This window comes from Lissotriton vulgaris, chromosome 5 (genome assembly GCF_964263255.1).
Source record: "Lissotriton vulgaris chromosome 5, aLisVul1.2, whole genome shotgun sequence".
Taxonomy (NCBI): Eukaryota; Metazoa; Chordata; class Amphibia; order Caudata; family Salamandridae; genus Lissotriton; species Lissotriton vulgaris.
Genome location: NC_141693.1, coordinates 1,540,587,410 through 1,540,594,130, shown reverse-complemented (window position 1 = coordinate 1,540,594,130; position 6,721 = coordinate 1,540,587,410).

Sequence of the window (6,721 nt, the reverse complement as noted above, 5' to 3'; positions counted from 1 at the left end):
TTAGGGCTCCTACTTATTAAACGAATAATTAATCAAACAAGCTTTTTTTTTTTTACTGAAAAAGCCCACTTATTCAGCATCAGGGATAAAAGGTTCATTGATCGATTTAAAAGATGATTAAAGATGTTTTTGTTTCTAAGTTAATGATCAAAAGGCTGGAGGTTAAAAGTGTTTGGACTTTTAGTCAAATAAAACTTCCATGCACATAAGTAGTCAGATTTTAACAGTTCTTGCCAACACAGGTTTGCATGACTGCCAGGATCGGATAAAAATAAGAAGTGTAAGCTTTTTAGGAATGCTGAGTTTCTTTCTAGAGATTGGCTGGACAGGCCAAACTCCAGTCGGATATTTGCATGCCCAATATTTTTCAGAATCCTAAAAGTAGATTTAAAAACCTTAATTTTTATGTTATCCAAGATTTTTTAATCTTTGCCTCAAAAAATTACAGACTTGTAGGCTAAGGTGGGAAACATCTTGGCTTTCATGAATTTAAAAGTAAATAAAGGGGATGTTGCTTTGACCTTTAAATGGGTAAGATGATGTTTAAAGGATACTCTAACATCAAAAGTGATTCCTAAATATTTGTGTAATTTTACTGTTTCAATTACTAGCCCATTAGCTTTCCATACTTGCCTTCCAGGTTTAGCGAACCCTATCGTCATCATTTTTGTTATTTTTTATATTAATTTCCAAGTCATTTGCTGAAATTAAGTTGTTAAATGAGCCTATTGTTAGCCACTGTAAGCCTATTGGCTCATGGCTAAGCAATACCCTACATTTGGTATACTGCAAGCAGTTTATGTTCAGCCTGGAAACATTTGATGAATGGGCATTAACATTCTACAAATAAAGGGGTAAATCTGGCATAATTTTTTTTAAAAGACATGAAACTAATACACAACTTTGCTTCAAACCGAGAAAAGTTTTAAAATGGCGAGAAGTGCAGGTAACATTACCCAATTTCACTTAGATCCATGTATTTGAATATAACAAAACAATCATGTCCAATAATTATTTTGGTATGCCCCCTGCTGCCAGCCTTTTCCAAAGTAGATTACGGCGTCCAGAGTCAAAGGTAGATTTTAAGTCTACAAAACAAATGTACAACTTTTGATTTTTTTGTGTTGCTTTCTACTCCAACAGTGTGAGGGATATCAAATGTGTGATTGTTGACTGACCTCTTCTGTATCCAGTTTGGAAAATTGGTATTATCTTTAGTGAGTTCACCCACTATTCCAGGACCTTGAGTAGGCATGTCGCAAAGATTTTTCCCTCCACATCAGTTAGGGATATGAGGAGATGATTGCCAGAAATATTGGGGAGGACACTCTTGTAAATGTGTTGGATAATACTCTGTTGCTAGGATTCTGGAATTATTTTGAGCATGACCGTATCTTTAAACAAGAGTGTTAGGATTCCTGTGCACAGATCGTTTTTTGACTTAAACACAGCATTGGGAATTCCATTGGGCCAGGCGCATCATTTGATGTAATCCTACCTACCACCTTTTAGTCTCCTCCTCTTGTATAGACTCAAATAAAAGTGGATATTCACTGTGGGTTTTTTCTTTGGATTTTTCGTTCATCTTTTGCCCTGACAAGACGAGCATTTTTTGAGCGATATTTTCAATATTTAATTGCCGGTGGGTCCCCATGCATTTTGTAGTGGTAGGAATCCCAGCTTGTTTCAAAGATGTTCCTGCTATTTGCTCACCTGCAACCATGCTCTAGCTCATTAATTGTTCCCCAAAAAGGTTTTAAGTTAGTTTTCCGGTTAAATTGTAAGCCCATTTTACCTACTCAATCTCATTCTCATGCGTTCTTCTCAAAAGATTGTCATATTTTGAGATGTTTATGAACACAGTTTGGTTGCCTTTATATTTCTGTTGTTGCTTTCTTAAGGGACTTCTTTTGAAGGTGCAATTTTGGCTAGGACAACCTGTTGTATGGCTTCACTTGGTTGCACCTGGCAGTTGTTTTTAGAGAGAAAGAGGTCTGTTAATGAAGCACATAGACAAGGCCAGATTTCCACGATCGATCATTTTCCAGATTGGAAATCTCTGAGTGCTTATTCTATTTTGGTTTCCCCAAAGGCCAGGATCTCAGATTGGTTGTCTGGATACCATATCATACTTCTTAAGTTAAAGGTTGTTTACAATTGGTCGAGATTTCTCATCTTTTGCTGGACTCAATAATTCTCGCCTCGGCGCCAACTCTAATCACGGGTCCCACGCTGCAATTCTGGGCAATAGCTTGCTTAATCTCCACAATGGCCCCAACAACATTGGGATGCCTGGCTTCACCTTGGGGGTGCCCAGGAGGGGCATCTCACAGGGAGAGCCAGGAAGGGTTCCACAGCATTATACAGCACCGGGACGCTCTGTTGCTGGGGCAGCTGTGCGCTTTACAAGTATACTACACACACACACACAAGATTGTGCTCACTCTCTACTCAGGCTGCAACCTGTGCAACATGATACACCTCAATTCCAGATGTTAATCACTTAGACACAATGGTGTAGTCGATTATAGAGTTTTTAAAGGTTGACACACCTACTTTATTGAGTGGATGGTCTTCTTGTAACAGCATAATTTAATTTTTTTAAAGATGATAACAGCAAATCTGTGTTATATATTTACCTAATTTATCCAAATAGGTCCTAGAGACCACAGACAACAAGCTCTGTCCTCTTCTATTCTTCTGCAGGTCCAGGAATTGTTCTGAGGAGGTGCCACATTTTATGGTTGGATACAGCCAAAGTGCTTGAATGACTCCTGGATACTCCCTAATAATTGGATAAAGAGTTCTCAGGGGCAATCCTACCCACCTTTTCAGAAATTACTGTTTGCTCTTCTGAAAACAGTCCCACAGTCCCACTCACTCCTAAATTCAAAGGTGAGGAATCATACCTTCCTTGTGCAGAGCTCTTGTGTCTAATCAAAGGTGTGGCCAAGGAATTTAGATGTCCCCTCCCCTGTGACCACTCCAAACTGACTCTGGGAGTAGCTCTCTCCTACTAGTTTTAAAGCCAGCATACTTAGTGTGGGCCTTGGAGACAAAGGCCTTCTCTTCTCCAGGTCTCTCCTGACACCAAACTTTGAATGGAGAGGACTCCCATTTGCTCTGCTCTTTGTAAGTTAGTCAAGTACATTGGTTCCTGCACCTCTCCTTTCTGGGCTGAGAAAGATCAACTGTCCCTCAATGAGTGTCAAAAGGCCTGAGCCATTGTTTTGCTCTAGGAGAAATATTCACACCTCATTAGAGTGAAGCACTTGGCTAGACGTACTAGAGAGCTAATTTAAACTAGATTCCACGAGCTTCAGGAAGGGAAAAGGTACCTTTCTCAAATTAATTAAGTATTTATTACAAATCTGACTTCAACACTAAACTGTAAAAATAGTCTTTAAGTTAGAATGCTAATATTGACAGGTTTTTCAGTAGGATTTTAGGCTACACAGTCAGCCTGCACACAGTAGACCAGAAGCCATCTTTCCCAGGTTCCCTTTGTGGATGGCACAATAGATGTATTTAAATAAAAGCTGGAAACACACTTTCAGTCGAAATCAATGTAGTGTTATACCAAACATGTGTCTCAGTTACAGCATAGCACGGTGCAATCTTAGTAACTATCAAAGCTCACAGATCATCAACTTCCTAAACAGTTAGCAAGACCAATAGGAGTCTGACTATGCGGGAAACTGCAAGATGTGGATAAGGAAACAAACAGGTGAAGCAGAAAGAAAAAGAAATATAACACTTCTCCCTGGCCATAAAATGAACAGATTAACGCAAAGGTAAAGGTAGGGAAAAACAAGGGAATGAGAAAGCGGAGATATTGTAAATAAACTTCAAAAGAACTATGTGATGAATTACAGAGCTAGAAATTACTAAGATTCCTAAAATACCTATGAGCAAAACATACCAAGGAGAATAAGGTGCCTCTAAAAAGGCAAAACAATTCATAACACTAAAAAGCTTAAGTAAATACTACAGAACTTTGCAGATTGATTAAAACCAAAGGATTCAATCAGTATGGCACTGCCCTTAGAAATCATGTATAAAGTTCTTTGAGCCTAATCAGGACGACTTACATTCTCATAGATCTGCGAGAAGCAGACCCACTGTAGGGCTCCTTGACTGTTTCATTTTCAGAGTTATCTTGAGTGACTGGTGAACAAGATAAACGTAGGCGATGCATAATCCAAACTTGTGCATTGTCAAGTTTTATGACATTCTTACCAATCCATTCTATACAGGAATGTGGGTATTGCCTTGAAAGATTACTTCCCTTGACTTTGGTTCTCTTTACTTACAGGAAATCACTTAAAGTCAATGTTCTTACTTTCTCCTTGTTTAATGCATGTTAGACCAGGCACCTTGGCGTGGGTCTCCCTTCTATTTTATGCTGTTTCCTCGTGTGTTTTTGCTGGTTGTAGATGCATTGGACACTGTGCCACTGCTGTTCAGTAACACAGTACAAGTACTCCCTATGATAAATTGATGTATGGATTAGTGACTCCATGATTGGCTGGTTTGGTTTACTTGTCAGACCCTAATCAGTGCAATGAGTGTGCCCAGGGCTTGTAAACCAAATGCTGCTGGTGGGCTTGTGGCACTGGTTGTGCCACCCACAGAAGCAGCCTGCAAAAGTGTGTCTCAGTTCTCCCATTGCAGATCCTGTGTGCAGTCTGGTATTGCCATGCTGACTGGGCAAGTTCACCCACTTGCCAGTCCCTAAACATTCCACTTTCTGCATATTAGTCACCCCTATGGTAGGCCCATGGGCAAGGTGCATTGTAGGGAAAAGGTAGGACATGCCCTGATGTGTGTGGCATGTTGTTACAGTGAATTACAGCCATTTCCGTTTTCTCACTATTGTAAGGCTCTCTGTTCCCCATAGGCCAGAATGGGCAGTTTGATTAGTACATCTTATAATCCTAATGGACTCAGGGAACTAGTTAGAAATGCAAGTTTAGTATGCTTGAACTCAGAATGATAAAAATACATCTTTTAGTGAAGCTGGTTTTAACATTCTGCGTTTGAAAATACCACTTTTAGTAAGTAGGTATTTTCTTGTTTAACCATCCAAGCCTGCCTCTGCTAGGTTGTGTATTCCTTGTCTGGAGTTTGAGTGACGGGCTGGGGGATTCCAGGAGACAGGGTGAGTCAGCACAGGGCGGAATAGAGAGATCTGCATGTAGAGGGTGGGAGGAGTTGCACCTGAGACCTGTGCCTTCCCTCCACAATCCTGGCTCCACCTTCTGTGGTGTGTCTGATGTCCCTGCCCTGCACAGTGAAAGGAAAGAAAGGAGTCATGTAAAGTGAGTGCTCCAGGACTGACCAGAACTGGTTTGGACTAGGCATAGGCCTTCATAGAACAAAGAGAAACTGTGAATAAAAGAGGGGACCCATACCCCAGACCTTTAGATCACTTTTGGGAAACAAGAAGAAACCTTTGCTTAGGTGAGGAAGTGGAGAGACTGTGGAGAGACTATCCCTAAGCTGAAGTGCTGCTTGGGGGATTAGTCTGCAGTGGTTGGCTGACTGTCAAAGAAAGGAGAGAGGAACTTTGTGTCAACTTGTGAAGGATCTCCAAGGACTTGAGATAGGATTTGCCTCCTGCTGAAGACTCAGCGACAACAGACTTCCCCCACCAGTGCCCCAAGAGTTCTTTGGAAGTGCCTGCACTTGTGCTGGACTTTCTGGTGGGCTGCGTGTCGCAAGGAGCAGGAATCGCGACTCACGAAGGAGAAGCCTGTTGCCGAACGGCCGCAGTCGCTTCAGAGTGCCTCGCATCACCGGAGAAGAGGATCGACATCGCACCAGATGCTGCCGCATCAGAGGAGAAGTGTGTCACAGCTGCAGCCGCTGTCGTTTTATAGCTGGGAAAGCTTGTCACCACTGCAAGCTGTCGCATCATTGCTGAAGCATATTGCATCGCCGAAGAAGAGGATCGACATCGCATCAGAAGCTGCCGCATCACTGGGAAGCGTGTCGCAGGGCCTGTCACGGCTCAGAAGACTCGTTGAGTCACCGCACGGCCGTCGGGCATGCACGCATCATGTCACATCAAGGAGAAGATGCCATTTTTTTCATTGCACCGGATCTTCATTGCATCATGGCGTTGCGAGCCGCATCACCACGGAAGTGCAGTAAGAAATCAACGCATCACCTCCCCATGCCGAGGAGAACTGACGCATCCCCTAAGCATCAGTAGGGACTCGACACAGCACCATTCTTGCGTGTAAGGAACCGATGCATCACTGTCCCTGCAACACCTTTGATGTATTGCGTTACACATTCTGAGGTACATTGACTCAAAGTGTCGCGTTTTTACATCTTAAGAGAACTAAGCTAATTCTACCATTTTTAAGTACAGTATTGTGGACTTTTGTCGTTTGTGGGCTTGTGTTAAGTCTATATAAAAATTCTTATTTTTATACTACAACTTGTGTGGTGTCCATCTGTAGTGTTGTCACTGGGTTACTGTATGGGTTCACAAATGCTTTACACACTGCCTCAGAGATAAGCCTGTCTGCTAGTGCCAAGCTACCAAGGTGGTGAGCAGGGGTTGTTTTAGGAGTGTAACCCCTTACCCTAACTCGACGCAAGTGTCCCTATTTGGAGAAAGGTACCTACCTCTGCCAACTAGAGACCCACAAATCTAACAATGCATCATAGAGCACTTTATATTTTGTTTAATGTATGAGAATTGTGTCCC